Consider the following 17,667-nt stretch of genomic DNA (forward strand, 5'->3'; position numbering starts at 1 on the left):
AATATTGCTAAAAATGCTATATTTTATATTCTGAACTTATTGCACCAGCCTAAAGTTTCAGCTTCTCAATAGCAGCAATGATCCAGGACTTCAAACTTGCCACAGGGGGGTCACCATCTTGGAAAGTGTCTGCGACACTCACATGCTCAGTGGGCTCTGAGCAGCTGTTGAGAAGCTAAGCTTAGGGGTCGTCGCAAGTTATCCAGCAGAAAATGTGGTTGCCCTGTTATAAAAGCAGATGCTACAGGGCTGTTTATTAAAATCTGATGCAATTGCACTGGTCTCTGTGCTGCAATGTAGTAATTATCTGTATTAATTACTAATCAGCCTTATATTGGGGCATGTCTATTCTATGTGTACTGTATATTGTGAGAGGGTCCCTAAGTTCAGTAAGTGACAGCAGCACAGAGCATGTGCAGTGAATCAGCACAAAAGAAGATGGGAAGCTACTGGGGCATCTTTGGAGACACAGATCTTTACTGCGTAAGGGCTGTGGTTGCCTTGGGCTGGTTCAGAAGCCCAAAACATAATGTACAACGTTTCTAGCTTATTTCTTTAGTTAAACTTTCCTTGTCCTTTAAGGACTGAAACATGTTCTAGATATGGAACAATAGCTGAATTATTGATGCTGGGATCTTTTTATCTGTCTTATTATGAAATAAAGGGGGTTGAAAGAAAATGTTGAACTTCAAAGGGAGGTTAGAACCAAAAACACTCTGAAAACCTCTGGTGTGGAGTATGTATATTTGGGGGAATTGCCTAGTTCATGTCTAAGGTGAAATTTCCAGATGTGCTATCTAGGGATGCACTGAATCCACGATTCAATTAGGGATTTTGCCTGTTTCAGCAGAATTCAGACTGGGTTGAATCCAAATGCCTGTTTATACTGTATTGAATTCTACAAAATTATGTGAATGTTTTCTTTTGCTGCATGTATGGTTTTTTTCAACCCCCTTTGCCTGGTCTTCCTCGCATTTGGTTCATGATCCTGCCAAATCCTTCATAAATGATTGGGATTCAACCAAAATAGTGGATTCAGTGCATTCCTAATTATAATGCATTTTTTTTGGTCCACCTGAGACCCTGATATGCAGGACCCACCTGTCCTGCATAAAAAAAAGCTTCTGCACCATATTTGGTAATCTTAATTTTCCACCAGGATTGGACCCATGCCCTTATATCAATTGGCCATTAAGGAGACATTAAGGGATTTACTCTCTGCTTTCTAACACCACTGTCCCCTCTTGGGAAATGTTCTTATCGTATGTTATTGAACAGGTGAGACATTTTATAATGGCACGTCACCTACATCTTACGACCAAAGAGACACCTACGCAGGTAGAAATTCTTTGGGAATCGATGGACCCTCCACAGAGAACTATCTCTTATCTATACAAGTGTATTCTAAACTATCAAAATCTCGCCAAGCGATGCATTCAAACTTAAATGGGAGGAAGAATTAGGACTTACAATAGAGGAAGAAGATTGGGAAAAAATTGTCCTTTTGGTGCATTCAACCTCGGTCTGTTGCAAAATTCAGGAGCTCAATTATAAATTGTTAAGCAGTTGGTATAGAACCCCGGTTAAATTGGCCAAGATATACAAAACACTTCCACCACATGCTGGAGGTGCAACGAAGGGATGGGGAATCTGTGTCATATCTTCTGGGAATGCCTGGGATTAATGGACTACTGGTCTCAGATAAGGGAAACCATTAAAGAAATCACAGATGTAGAAATTCCAAATGCTCCTTTGGATCTACCACACGTCTAGATCAATTCGGACATATCGCAAATCTGTTGTACCAATTTTGCTAGATACAGCTAAATTGCTTATTTCCTTAAACTGGAAACAGCACACATCTCCTAAAATGGTGGATCATCCACACAAGAGAGAGAGAAATATAATCAGAAATGGTTTTATTGGACACAGTTTAAGGAAACAGGGTAGGTGTTCTAGGATTATCATGCACATAGAGCTGTTTGTAATTCCTAGGGAATGTAGAGGTTAGTAGACTATTTAAGCATTTTTTACGCCTTTGTATAGTAAAGCTAGACTGGCTGATCTGAGACGCCTGCTCATAGGATATTCCACGTGGGAGATATTTGTAATAGCTAAAAGATCTTCTCTTTTCTTTCTTTCTTCTATCGGATTCATCTTATCCATGTCACCTGCTTTCTTTACATTCAGAGTGGAAATGGTGCCCTGATTGCAGCTTTGTAATACAGACTGTAAAGAGTTAAAAGGGATAATGTGTATTAACTGAATTTCTTTTTCTGTTTCTTTATGCTCTGTTTAAAACTTTCAAATAAGTCAGAATTTAAAAAAAAGAAAAGCTTTTGCAAAAAACACTGTACCCCACCCCACGTAGACCCCCTCTCCTCCTCCCTGGCTAACTACCCCCGGGGAAATGCCCCATATTCCATACTTACCCTTCGGCGCAGATTCTTCCAGCGGAGTCCCATGCATCCATCTTCCGTGTCCTCTGTAAGCTGACTGGGAGATATGGTATTGATATGGAGATATATGGTATTTCTGCACATGCGCAGTTGGAGCAGTTTGCCGGTTTGCAACAACTGCGCGTGCGTGGAATTACATGGAAATTGCCGATCTCCCTCTCAGTTTACCGAGGATGCGGAAGATGGATGTGCGGAACTCCGCTGAAAGAATCTGCGGCGAAGGGTAAGTATGGCATATGGGGCATTAAAGTAGTTCATTGTTCAGCAGCACTTCGCATATTTCCATCAGGGCCTTTTTATTTCACATTATACCAACTCAATGATAAAGTAATGGAGACAATGATGCATCTCCCAGGCTTGGCCTTTGCAGCTGTACCAATCTCACTTATTTCTTTTTCCATTTACTTTTTGCATATCTAGCTGTAATCCTTAGTTTATACGTATGGAAAGTATGCATAATGTTATTTCCTTGGTTGCTATCACATAACTGTACATTCTGTTGTTCAGTACGCATGAAAATACTGATTTCTCGCAATATAATACATTATTTTCTTTGAATTGTATTTGCAAATAACTTTTTAATACATGCATAAAAAATGTGTTATTTGGCTGGATATTTCCTGTAAATGTATGTGAAGCAAATAGATGGCATTGTGGCAGGGCTGGAACTAGGGGTAGCCATACATTATTCTATAACTTTCTATATGCTGGCCCTTTGTTGGGAAGGACTTGTTGATCTTTGCACCTGTATTTAAGCTTTAACTCTTATATAGACAACCCTCCATTCTCTTTGATTTCCAGGCGGAACTTTACCAAAAGTGTTTGCTTCCTATATAGTTAAAGGGGTGGTTCACCAACTTTTACTATGTTATAGAATGGCCAAATCTAAGAAACTCTTCATTATTTTTTTTTATATAGTTTTTGAATTATTTGCCTTCTTCTGCTGACTCTTTCCAGCTTTCAAATGGGGGTCACCGACCCCGTCTAAAAACAAATGCTCTGTAAGGCTACAAATTTATTGTTATTGCTACTTTTTATTACTCCTCTTTCTAGTCAGACCCTTCCCCTATTAATATTCCATATTCTCATTCAAATCAATGCATGATTACTAGGGTAATTTTGACCGTAGCAACCAGTTTGCTGACACTGGAAACTGGAGAGCTGCTGAATAAAAAGCTAAATAACTCAAGAACCACAAATAATAAAAAAGGAAAACCAAATACAAATTGTCTCAGAATATCATTCTCTACATCATCCTAAAAGTTAACTCAAAGGTGAACATATATGATATATATTTTATACATAAGATGGAGTATGCAAACAAATCAGAAACATTTTTACAAGAAGCAACATTTGTGCTAATGAATTGAGTTGTTTATGTGAAAAAATGCTCTTTATGCATTTTATTCAGTCATGAAAAACTGGCTCCAGGATACTCCAGTGCACAGGTGTGGAAATTTTTCATTCTCCAGAAGAGTTTGACATGTAAATATTTGGCTTGGCAGCTGTATCAGAAACTAAATTTTCATGCCCTCTGTAAACAATATCCACCTGTGCATGAAAGCCATATCAGTCAATAATATGAAAGGCGTACATGTAATAAAATATGCATTTGTCCCAATAGATTGGTGTCAGATCTTTGATGGACAAATAGCCAGTGCTCATTATACTGAAGAAGTCCTATTTATAATAGTCGCCGCATCCTCTTCAAAGCTGTGACTGCTCAGAGCGTTTCTTTTTTGCATGGAACTTCCTCATCCCCAAAGCAAACTGAAATGAAAAAACAAAAACAAATTAACAGTGAGTTAAATGTACACAAACACTTATATTAGAGGCAGTGGTATAGCTATCAGATTTATTATCTGCAAACCTTATTCAACAATGCAATAGACCAGTGCCGTCCAACTTCTGTAGTACAGAGGGCCAGAATTTTTATAGCCTTGGTGGTGGAGGGTCGATAATCGAAGCCAGTGTTGACCATGCCCTGTTTTTAAACCACACCCACTTTAAACCATACCATAGTTACCACAAGAACTTTTAAGACCATGTCCACATTAATGGTGGTAGCCAGGGATGCACCGAATCCAGGATTCGGTTCAGGATTCGGCCTTTTTTAAGCAGGATTTGGATTCGGCCGAATCCTTCTGCCTGGCCGAACCCGAATCCTATTTTGCATATGTAAATTAGGGGCGGGGAGGGAAATCATGTGACTTTTTGTCACAAAACAAGGAAGTAAAAAATGTTTTCCCCTTCCCACCCCTAATTTGCATATGCAAAATAGGAATCGGATTCGGTTCGGTATTCGGCCGAATCTTTCACAAAGGATTCGAGGGTTCGGCCGAATCCAAAAAAGTGGATTCGGTGCATCCCTAGTGGTAGCACACCAAAAAACAAACAAATGATTGGTGCTCATTGTAAGGATATCTCCCATATGTGAAACAAGTTTATTAAGTCATATTAAGACATTCTCTTAAATCCATATGCCTCATCCTCCCCTGTGGATTACACAGCAACCCCCAGCAGATGATTACACACCTTGGGGACCCCTAACAAGTATTTCCAAATGTTAAACCCCAACATGTTTGCCTACCACAGGCACAGTATGACACACACTGGGAGCATAGGGCAGGCAGAGTATGGCACACACAGGGAACATAGGACAGGCAGAGTATGACACACACAGGGAACATAGGACAGGCAGAGTATGACACACACAGGGAACATAGGACAGGCAGAGTATGACACACACAAGGAGCATAGAACAGACAGAGTATGACACACAGGGAGCATAAGGCAGGCAGAGTATGATACACACAGGGAGCATAGGGCAGAAAGAGTATGGCACACACAGGGAGCATAGGGCAGGCAGAGTATGACACACACATGGAGCATAGGGCAGGCAGAGTATGGCACACAGAGGGAGCATAGGGCAGGCGGAGTATGGCACACACATGGAGCATAGGGCAGGCAGAGTATGACACACACAGGGCAGGCAGAACAGTGCAGGAGAAAGGGAAACCTATCAGGACTCTAAAGGTGGTCATACAAGATAAGATCCGCTCGTTTTGTACTGACTTTTAAAGCTTACACAAGGTAAGGAATCACAGCAGGCAGGCTTTCATGTGGAGCCATAAAGGGGGGGGGGTGAGGGTCGTCAGTTGGACAGCCCTGCTATATACCATAGCACCAAATACAGAATTCTTAATTTTTAAACAATTTGCTATTTCTCTATATCAATAAGATGTTAACTAAAATGAGTATAAATTTGTTTTAATGGCAAAGCTATCCTATTGGGTTGTTTTCATGTCATTAAGCATAATAAGAGAAAATCTACCTTTTACAATATAAAAACAATTGCTCGGTGACATCGCTTCTGGTTTAAATGGCGTCACTTCCGGCCGGTGAAACGCTTAATGTGTGAAGGGATCGGATAGGCTTCCTGGGTGGGTACGGGTTGGGTTTAGGGTAAGCGGATGAAGAATGGGCACGGGTGTGAAAAAAAACAGACCTGCACAGGACTCTACCCTGCACTTGAAACTGGTGTGTTTCCTTCAGAAACACTACTATAGTTTATATAAACAAGCTGCTGAGTAGCCATGGGGGCAGCCATTCAAGATGGAAAAAAGGCACAGGTTACATAGCAGATAGATAAAATACCATTGTATTGGACAGGGATTATCTGTTATGTGCTATGTAACCTGTGCCTTTTCTTCTTTCTCCTAGCATCTTGAATGACTGACTCCATGGCTACAAGCCGGCTTGATTATAAAAACTACAGTAGTCTTTCTGAAGCAAACACACAGCTTTTACCAGCGCATACGAACAGTGAATTATATGTTAATTACTTCAAAACGCTTTAATTGTTGGCATTACTGTTCCTTTAAATGTATTTTCCATGTTGATTGAAAGTTAAGTACACAGCATACAAGGTATTTCATCACTGCCAAAGCTCATAAATATAAACCACATCCTAAACCTAAATCAAAGTTAAATTACATAAACCAAAAACAATTCAAAAAACCTAAAACAACATATACATTAATTGAACCTGGCATATACTGTAGCTGTAGAATATCTTGTTAAATACAATCCAAATTTAACTAAAGTATTTTTCTAAGAAACAGAATTGCTTCTACCATAACCTCCTTCATAGAAGCTCTTAAATCTGATTTGATTAATTTAAGTGCTTGCATTTAGTCATTAGGAGTCGGTACATTTTTGGCAACTCTAACTCCAGATACCCGAAATTGCTGCCGACTCCACAGCTCTGAGTGGAAGTCCATGTCATCAAGGGGGGCATATGAAGAAATAAGAAGATGCAGCTACTCTCCACTTTCTCCAGAACCGACTGTTCAGGCTATCAGGGCAATAGTAGACGATCATCACTTGCTACAAGGTCAGCTAGCGAATAGCCACCTTAGTTCTGAAATATCCTGCCATTTCAGTCCAAAACATGCCTGTCCTCATTGGGGGGGGGGGGAGTTTAAATGTGCTTGGAGCCTTTAAAAAAAAAGAGTCATGTCAAACTAGACGTTTTCTCTGCTAGTGGAAATATGCAGGCAGTGATATCATCAATATCCCCAAAGCTGTCCCGTGTGTATGTAGTAAATGATATGAGTGGCACCCGCATGGGGCAGATTTTGGTCAAAATCACTGATTTCACTTAAAGGGATTTTGTCAATTTTTACTGTGTAGTTTTTATTTCTAAATTACACTGTTTGCACTGCAAATAATTCACTCTACAATATAACATTTCATTCTGGAACCAGCAATGTGCATTTTTTTTAGTTGTAATATTGGTGTGTAGGCAGCCACCTCAGGTCATTTTGCCTGGTCATGTGATTTCAGAAAGAGTCAGCACTTTAGGATGGAACTGCTTTCTGGCAGGCTGTTGTCTCTCCTACTCAATGTAACTGAATGTGTCCCAGTGGGACCTGGATTTTACTATTGAATGCTGTTCTTAGATCTACCAGGCAGCTGTTGTCTTGTGTTAGGGAGCTGCTATCTGGTTACCTTCCCATTGTTCTGTTGTTAGGCTTCTGGGTGGGTGATATCAATCCAACTTGCAGTACAGCAGTAAAGAGTGACTGGAATTTAGCAGAGTACAAGTCACATGACTAGGGGCACCTTGGAAATTGACAATATGTCTAGCCACATGTCATATTTCAAAATGAAAAATAAATATATATATATATATATATATATATATATATAAAGCTGCAAAAAGAACCGCACTCACAGGACTTGTTCCAAGTGTATAAAATAGAATATCTTTATTTCGACGTTTCGGCCTCTAAACTCAAGCCGTCTTCAGGAAGTGAATATATATATATATATATATAAAAATCTGTTTGCTCTTTTTGAACAATGGATTTCAGTGCAGAATTCTGCTGGAGCCGCACTCTTAACTGATGCATTTTGAAAATTGCATGTTTTCCTGTGACAGTATCCCTTTAATACACACAGCATCAGAACCTGTGAAGAAAGGGCTTGTATGACATTAGCCTAAAGCTGGCTATACCATAATAAAAACTGCTGACTCTGCTTACTGGTCCCTATACTGGACCCTTGGCACTAAACATAGTCCATATTACATGCTTTCTGACCATGCTAACCAACACAGTCAGACTTCCCTCAGAAAATCAGAGGTGTGTCCAAAGCCCATTCATTTGCATAAAGCAAATGCATGACTCACACTTCTGCAGACAATACGTAACGCAGTTTGCAGAAAGTTTTTCTTAAACCAATAAAATCAACAATGCTGTGGAAAAGTTCAATGTGTTCCACAGAGTTCCCTTCCTCTTCTTTTGCATTGTGACATACGAGGGAATCCTTTGGTTCATAACTTCATGTCTATGTCGGAAATTTCTCTACAGAAGTTTTCTCTTATAATCTTATAACCTTTAAAATGTGCTCCCTTTGCACTTTAAGATGTTGTAGTCATTATACATGAATTTCTGTCAGGCACACTATAACTGCTTTGCTCTCCCTAGCTTTACAGCAGAAAATAAGCTGGGGAGCTACTGGAGTGTAGGTGCCTAACGCAGGTTGAGACGCAACATGCTGCATTTTTCCTGCGTTCGGCGCCTACACGCGCCTGTGTGAGTACAGCCCCATTGGAAAAAACTTAATGCATCTATTCCTGCGCTCCCCTGCGGCTGAATGCAGAAAAACGGAACGCAGGGGAGCGCAGCTACAACCGCTCGTCAGTAAAACCCCTAAAACAGCTTGTGGATAGCATCAAGGCTTGTTGTAAAGAGAATTGTGCTGTATGCATGCAATGTCCCTGTGTAAAAATGGAGTTGGATACCTCGTAACTAACTTTTAGAATGGTGTAGGCCAAGTTTTCCAGACTGCTGAGTTGACTCAAGGTAAAGCACGAATGAAATTTGAGTGGGAATGATCATTCACAGTCTTGGTTATCCTTTAAATTTAACAGAAAAATCTATTAGGGGTATGTTATTAAAAGTATGTGACCTTGTTATGAGCTTAGGGGACCTGATCCAATGTCTCATTGGAATGGGGGGGAGAACAAAAATATGTTTTGAAGATTTCTGGTAGAGACAGTTTTCATATGTTTCAAAGTTTGACTAAAGCTGGCCATATATGTAAAGATGTGATTGGCTGAGGTCACCCTAGTAACGGGCCATTGCTTTATTGTGGCTACCTGGGGGAGGGTCAAACTGGACTCATAGTCTTTTCATCCCCAGGTCAATGATTGGTTTCTGACAGAAAACCATACCCATCAGGAGAGAACAGCATCCTCTTTCAGATGTCGTCCTCACTGAAGGGATTTCAATAGGAATTCAATAGCTATCTGGCCAACTATCAGTCTGGAAGGCTGTCATTTTGGCTTTGTACACAGGCTAGTAAGCGGTCTACTTTGTAGTTAGCAAACACTATTAGCATCTGTATTGCCTGGAAGCAAATGCCCTAAAAAACTCTGCTCTGTAAATATGTATACACCTTCAGCTTGCTCATGTAAAATGGCTGTTTGTATTACTAACATGTTTTTAAGTATGGAGAGGCTTTTAGACATGTGATGAGAAGGTCCTTTGGAGACGGCATTGACAGTGATCATGAAGAGCCGGAATACGAAAAACAGATTCACATTTTCTTGTCCAAAGTATGTAGCACCACCTTGTGGCTAACTGTACCTATAGCTAGCTGGCGTATACTGTATTTCACTTTGAGCCACCTCTGCTTTACATCTAGTGAATAGTGTTGCCCTGCAAATTGCTGAAGTGTGCTTACATGTCATTGCTCCATTAAATTATCAGATTTAAATTATTCCTACATTACAAGGGGTGTTATCACCACGAGTGCAGTGGGCAAAGTGCAATTTTCGTGTATCCACCATGTTTTTTTTTTTTGGCCACGCAATAGTTTTCCCCCCATGATTCCAGCATAACTGCGACTGTCTGGAGGGGATGTACCTAACCCAATTGCACCAATGAATCAGAACTGACATAGTTATGCTTGTATCTCACCCACTGTGGGAACCACTGTGTATTTTTAACTTGCTTGCAGCCTTTCATTACCCTCCTTGAATTCAACCCAACAAAGCAGAATTCAACAGCCTCACCTGTAGCAGTAAGTAACATCTCTGTCATATGCATCATTTAATAGCACAGTCACCCACTCAGGGACTTAATAATACAGTGAAAAAAAACACATTTATCATCAATGTTTCACTCCCACTGGGACCTCTCGCTCAAGACTCAGTGGGACTGAAAAGTTGAATTTTTGATAACATTTTTAAATTTTGGTTACTGCACTATGAAGTCCCTGAGTGCATCACAATATATACAGGAAAACCCTGATTTTACATTCCCAGATTTTACCGTTTTTTGGAAATTAATGCCATTTTGTTGCGGCTCATTCAAACAAGCTGTGTTTTTTCTTTCCCGGGGGCATTTAGTTGATTTTTACCCTTATTTGCACCACCTCTTAGAATACTGACTATATATAATATGTGGCTCCCAATCCTGCTTAGTCTCAAGTGTTTTTGTCACAAGTAGTGCTGCATGTGCCAAAGCCATTTCTGCAACATACCAAATTACATAAAATACGAAACAAAACTTCCACCTGATCAGACTTCTATTACAGCAGTTTATGATCCAATTTTGTAGGATGCCACTTGTGCTGTTGCATGACAAGATTTAGTGGGTCAGATAATCGTACAGCCTTTATTAAGAAATAACTTTCCGAAACTCCGATTGCACTCCTTTTCAGAAAAGACGATAGGGCAACTGTCCATTGTGCGGTGGTCGATTTCTCTTCCGTGGCCATCTCCTATAAGGAAGGCAGGGAGGAGAAATTGAGCGCTGCACCATGGATCGGATTGCCTTTGCTGAAGAGGAGCGCAAGTGGCGTATCGGTAAGTTATTTCTTTCTTCTCGTGGATGCGCATGCGCAGTAGAGCGAAAAGCCGTACTTTAACTAAAAAGTTTTGTTATACTGCGCATGTGTCTGCCCCGGGAAATTTGAAGAAAGAAGAAGCCGGAAGAGGATCGCTCCGTGGTGCTCGCTGGAAGAAACCCGGGGCCGTTGCAGTTTTCTGCTGATAGGAGCACTGGCCCAGAGAATCAGGTAAGTCAATACAATCACTTGGGGGTGCCTAACATTTGGCACCCCCAAGTATCAAACGACTTTCCTTCTCCTTTAAAGTAAGCAGAATGTGGAGGAAAATTTCCTGACTGACTTTTTTTTTATGTCCAAGAGACTGATGAAGTGCTCCGCAGTTATCCTCATTACATGAAATTACCTTGCCATCTATTATGGATTAATTACCTATTTTATATTCGTTTCACGGCACAGAAATTACACATAATAAGGCAGGTAGTTAACATTATATGAACTATGAAGGAAAATAATAAGCGCCAATGTTGCTCAATTGCTGGGTATCACAGAGGCCAGACAGGAGAGCTGAATGAGCTAAATACTGGGCACCCTTCCTTTGCTCATGTTTAGTCTTAATTCTTCAGTGCTCCTCCTTCATGATCGTGCCTTCCGCATGCAAGGTCTTTAGTACATCCCCGCCCTATTACCCCGGAACACTTCTGTTTGGATTCCTAGCATCCCATTCAAATGCAAACGAAGCACATTTGTTCCTTCATAAGATATTCATGACGTTTGGTGTGACTGGATCTCCCTTGGGACAGTGCTGCCAGGCAGAATTCCTGTTAAAGGCTTATTATTCCCATATGAAATGCTGCACATTGTCAGTACAGAGGACTAGGTGTTTGTTTATACCTTGTATTACTAATTCTAAGCAGCCACAAAGTAGACCATTTCTGTGGAAGAACCATGAAATCAGTGGGTGTTTCCGCTGCCTAATTTGCACAAAAATACCGTTCCTTCGATAATTGCTGCCAGGGTTAATTAGCATTGTTTCAAAAGAAAGCCATTAAACCCCTCTGCAATTTATTTCTTTAATATAAATGGATGGGGGACGTTGATATGTAATTACCAACACTGTCTCCTTACATCTTCCCCCCCCTGCCCCCACCCTTTCCAGCAAGTCTTTGTACCCTAATGTCCCCACCACTTTCTGTAAGCAGCCTTTATTTTCTTCCATTGTTAACAATTAAAGGGATTCTGTCATGATTTTTATGGTGTCGTTTTTATTTCTAAATTACACTGCAAATTATTCACTCTACCATGTAAAATTTCATTCCTAACATGAGAAGTGTATTTGTTTTAGTGGTAATATTGGTGTGTAGGCAGCCATCTCGGGTCATTTTGCCTGGTCATGGGCTTTCAGAAAGAGCCAGCACTTTAGCATGGAACTGCTTTCTGCTATTGTTTCTCCCACTCAATGTAACTGAAGGAGTTGCAGTGGGACATGGATTTTTACTATTGAGTGCTGTTCTTATATATCTACCAGGGAGCTGTTATCTTGTTACCTTCCCATTGTTCTGCTGATGGACTGCTGGGGGGGGAGGGGGGATATCAACCCAACTTGCAGTGCAGCAGTAAAGAGTGACTGGAGTTTATCAGAGCACAAGTCACATGACTAGGGGCCAGTGCTGGGCCAACCCAGCCAGGCGCCCTAGGCAACCTGGCTGGGCATGGCGCCGGCTGAGTGCGTGAACGAGTGCGCATAAGCGCATTATTACCAAAAAATAGTCATGGCAGTCGGGGAGAGACGGGACCGGACAATGGGGTAGGCGTCAGAGCAGGTACGTGCCTGGCGCCCCCCCAGCTATGCGCCCTAGGCACGTGCCTACTCTGCCTACCCCTAGTTCTGGCCCTGCTAGGGGCACCTGGAAACTGACAATATGTTTGCTCTTTTGAAAAATGGACTTCAGCGCAGAAGTCTGCTCTAGCAGCACTATTAAAGGAAAACTATACCCCCAAAATGAATACTTAAGCAACAGATAGTTTGTATCAAATTGAATGACATATTAAAGAATCTTACCAAAATGGAATATATATTTACATAAATATTGCCCGTTTACATCTCTTGCCTTGAGCCACCATTTCGTGACTCTATCTGTGCTGCCTCAGAGATCACCTGACCAGAAATACTACAACACTAACTGTAACAGGAAGAAGTGAGGAAGCAAAAGGCAGAACTCTGTCTGTTAATTGGCTCATGTGACCTTACATGTGGTTTGTATGTGTGCACAGTGAATCTTACGATCTCAGGGGGCGGCCCTTATTTTTTAAAATAGCAATTTTCTATTTATGATTACCCAATGGCACATACTACTAAAAAAGTATATTATTATGATAATGGTTCATTTACATGAAGCAGGGTTTTACACATGAGCTGTTTTACTCGGTATCTTTTAATAGAGACCTACATTGTTTGGGGGGTATAGTTTTCCTTTAACTGATGCATTTTGAAAAAAACCTGTTTTCCCATGATAGTATTCCTTTGGCTGCAGGATTTGCATACAAGATGCAGTTCAAGGATTTTCTTTAATGGGAAGCTAAAACTGCCCTTTAAAACTGTTCCTTCTATGGGTTTTTATGATGCATGTAATGCTGGGATATCTAAATGCTGCATCTTGTCTCAGATTCTGTCACTGCCATTTAAGTTTTGACTGTGACAGGAGACTGACCAAAGGTGCTGCACAATAGACTGTTGCAGCCATTTCTGCTACTGAGAGGCCATCATTTTTCAGTTGCCCCAAAAATTGGATTCGATGGGCAATTTTGACTCTTTCACAAAGGCACATGTCAACCTTTTTGATTGAAAATATAAAATGTTTTAATTTTGTTTATATACAAATGTTTATGTTTTGTTTATGTAAAGGTACTCTGATTTCTCACATTTTTAAAGGGAACACAAACATGCCTCACTATTGTTTGCAGCCAGTTGCAAACTGAACAAGAGAATGTTCTTGAAGATATCGGGGGTCATTTACAGTGCAGGGTGCAAACAAAGGCCTCATTCCACCATTTTACATTTTGCAAAATGACGCCGGCCTCTGCTCTCCATTTTGAAGCCTTGTTGCTTTAAGTTACCTGCCTTAATTTAGCTGCAGTACAAGTACAGCTCCCTGTGTTCTTCAGTACGTTGCATGGCAGCTCATTGCGTGCATTTCTGATGTGTTAGCAAACAACCTGCACAGAACAGAGCTACTCCTCTCACGTGCACCTCGGGAGGCTCATGCTACATAACACACCTCACCAGAATAAAGGTGAAATGGAGCAGCAGACAGATATCATTTATGTCCATGTCATTCCTACATCTAATTTAACGTATGCCCCAGCTCATAGAGCATAAAAACAAACTTACTATTTTGGTCATGAAAACAAGAGAGTAAAGAAGGAAAGGCAAAACTCTTGTTGGACCTAGTAGTATACATACAATGTCCAAAATGCAAATAACTTGTTGCCACAAACCGTATAAATCAGTGATAGCTCAATCCAACAGTGATCTGGGTTTGCCACGTCCAGGAAAGCGATATCATGTAGAAAATGAAGATTTCACTGGAGAGCTTTTTTTAGTGAAACAGTGAAGACGTTTATTGAAGATGCTTAAATGCATCTTGAATAAACGTCTTCACTGTTTCACTAAAAAAAGCTCTCCAGTGAAATCTTCATTTTCTACATAGTATACATACAATGAGTGACCTCTGGAAGTGGTGTTTTTTGCGGAATTTTGAGGGGGGGGGGTGGCACTATAAGGCCCGGTATACGGAACGCATTTTAGGACATCTTCCTGCAAAATACCTGTCCTCCATGTATTGTCCTACAGCTTAGGAATGCCGCATAGGGTGCTTTTACCGTCACTCATCCTCCAAATCTGCAGTCATACCTCCGTCCTCTACACTCCCTTCTCAGCCATCAGTCATACGAATTCCGCCCTCAGTCCTCTGCTCTCTTTCCTCTGCCCTCAGTCCTCCACCTTCTGCCCTCCCTGCTCAGCCCTCTACCCTCCGCACTTCACTCTCCGCTCTCCCCCGTCAGAGCTCTTTTTTTTTTAACTTTCGCATTTGGCGCCATTTTCACAGCCAATAGGGGTCTTTGGTTTTGTGAGTGGACCTCTTTGAGGGAGGAGTGCGGAGGGCTGAAGAGGTAAAGAGAAAGGCTGAGTGCTGAGGAAAGAGGGCTGAATGAAGAGGGCGGAGGGCTGAAGGTGTAGGATTGAGGGAGGAGGGCGGAAGGCTGAGGGCAAAGTTTGTATGGCTGATGGCTGAGAAGGGAGGGTAGAGGACGGAGGTATGACTGCAGATTTGGAGGATGGGTGACGGTAAAATCACACGATGCGGCATTCCTAAGCCGTAGGACATCGCATGAAGGACAGGTATTTCACCGGGGGATGTCCAAAAATGCGTTCCGTACCAGTACCTAGGTTGCCACTTGACCTAAATACAGCCCTGGGTCTTGGTTAAGCAATCAACTCCTAGCATACTGTAACATATTCGAGTTATAGATAAGCAACATAAGTGCTGGACACAAAACATCATTGCTAATAAAAAAAGAACTTTATGTACACCCAACTGCATATTATTTTTTATTGAGTCTTACTTGAAAGCATTAAACCCATTTCCTCTAGCTCCACACACCTAGCAGCACTGAATCTGTCATTTTGATGTGTGATATGAATATGATAAAAGACAGCAAAGCTTTAGTGCTAATTACATATGATAAATAATGGTTATTGGCGGTGGTTATCCACCTAGTAGAATTCTCTTGAATCCCCAATAAAGTGTGGGAAACTGTTGCAATTGAACAGCATCTGGCCAGGCACAAGTTTCAGATACATCTCAATTAAAGCATCTTTCACTGAGAAACCTGCCTTCTCTATGCACACTGGGTTTCCTCTACAGATAAAGTCACCTCATCAGAACTCTGGATGCCTGTGTGTAGGAAGCATATGGCAGATTGGTGGCTCAGGCAAGTATAATTCATCTGTAAAACACAAGGGAGTAAATAGCCAGGCAGCCCAGTCCTACAGATTCAGTAAAATACATACACTCCACCGATAAGTCTTCATTGATCTTGAAAACATTGCACAATGGTGGGCAACAGTGGGTAGCATTGCTGCCCTGACGTGCTGGGCTCATATGTTTCAGGGCAGTATCTGCAAGGAGTTTTATATTCTCCCTGTGCTTGTGTGGGTTTCATTCAGACACTCTGGTTTACTCCCACACTCCAAAAATATGGAGGAAGTTCCTTAAGAGCATCACTTCACTAAACTGATGTCAGTGATGTATAATCTCTGTAAAATACTGCAGAAAATTAAAGTGTGAGGGTGTGCCAAGTACAAGTGCAGTTTTGTGGCCAAAAAACATGGCTGCCGACCAATAAATAAATAAAAAATAGTATATTATTAAAATCAATGAGTGTGGGGCAGTCATATAAAAAAAAAACCCTTGTCTAGAAGCAGAATTCTCTCTTTAAAAAGCTGATCATGTTATAAGCCCATTATGCATCATAATTTGAAGCAATTTCTAGTGTTCACCATGTTTTTTATCCTGTGAGCAAATTCAGCTTCAAAACTGCTACTGTGCTATGGCTAAAAAGTCCATCAATTCTTGGAAAACCAAACATTTCTAATTACCAAAACACTATGTGGCTGGTAAAACATAGCAGACCAGCGATCATTCTAGAGCAGTTAGAAAGATGGAAGCAAAAAGGGTGATCAGATAACGGTTCCCTACATTTTTAGGAGGGAAAGTATATTGTACCAACCCATATCTTGGCAGACTGCACAATATAAGGGTTCATTAATCCAAACTCATTCTCACAGCTGGTAAGGATTTTAAGATGAGGTTACAAGTCACCTACCATTATATCTAGGGAATGTAATAATTAGCCCTGTAGCATCAGTTATATTACAGTCCAACCTCATTTTCTGCTTAATAATTTATGACGACCCCTAAGCTTAGCCTCAACAGCTGCTGAGAGCCCACTGAGCATGTGAGTGTCACAGACACTTTCCAAGATGTTGAACCCATATGAACAAGTTTGAAGTCCTGGATCATTGCTGCTACTGAGAAGCTGAAACTTTAGGCTGGTGCAAAACGTTCAGTATATGAAATATGTCCTTTTTAGCCATATTCATTTGTATGTTTCATACTCCTTTAAAACAAAACCTTAGGTGTAGCTTTGTTGTGAGTTTTCTCAATTACATATTTAAATACACCCAGACAAGTTGTTTGAACAATGTAGTTACCAATTACAAGTAAATAAGGTTTAACTATTATCTTTAGCATCACAAGTAAACCGCTACAATTCTTTAAAGTGGCTGTACCCCAATACTTTCCGTTTTCATGGAAGTTGAGAAAATGTCGCTAACAGGCTCATTTATAAACACTGTGCAAATTTGTTCCTGGGGATTAACCCATAGCAACCAGTGATTAGGTTTTTTTTTCAGCCATCTGCAGGTTGAACTCTGAAAACAATCATCTCATTGGTTACTGCCCAGGTGCAAATTTTCCCTGTGTATATATAAATGACCCCCACCTACTCTTATGGGTATGTGGTAGAGTGAGCAAAATTAAAAAAAATTAAAAAAATGTTTTTAATCTGAGAATTTGTACTACCAGAGTCAGTTAACAAAGGTCAATGAGAAATAGCACCAGCTGGGAAAAAAAAAAGTAACCAGTGAGACCCCTAAAGTGTGAAAGACAGAACTCAACCCACCTCCACTGACAGGTACCAAAGGAGACGTCAGCTCAACATGAAGATTAAAAGATGAACAAACTGCAACTTCAGTAACAAATATCCAAGTAAGAAACACTTA

General features: G+C 40.8%; 1 long non-coding RNA gene across 1 annotated transcript; it reads right to left on the minus strand.

Annotated features, from left to right (window-relative positions):
- Positions 1–3,734: 3,734 nt before the first annotated feature.
- Positions 3,735–16,802, minus strand: LOC121393264. Its single transcript, XR_005960923.1, has 2 exons — positions 14,649–16,802; positions 3,735–4,229 (listed from the first exon to the last, which is right to left on the minus strand). It is a non-coding gene; the product is annotated as an uncharacterized LOC121393264 (long non-coding RNA).
- Positions 16,803–17,667: the final 865 nt, after the last annotated feature.

Source organism: Xenopus laevis, chromosome 4S (assembly GCF_017654675.1).
Source record: "Xenopus laevis strain J_2021 chromosome 4S, Xenopus_laevis_v10.1, whole genome shotgun sequence".
Taxonomy (NCBI): domain Eukaryota; kingdom Metazoa; phylum Chordata; class Amphibia; order Anura; family Pipidae; genus Xenopus; species Xenopus laevis.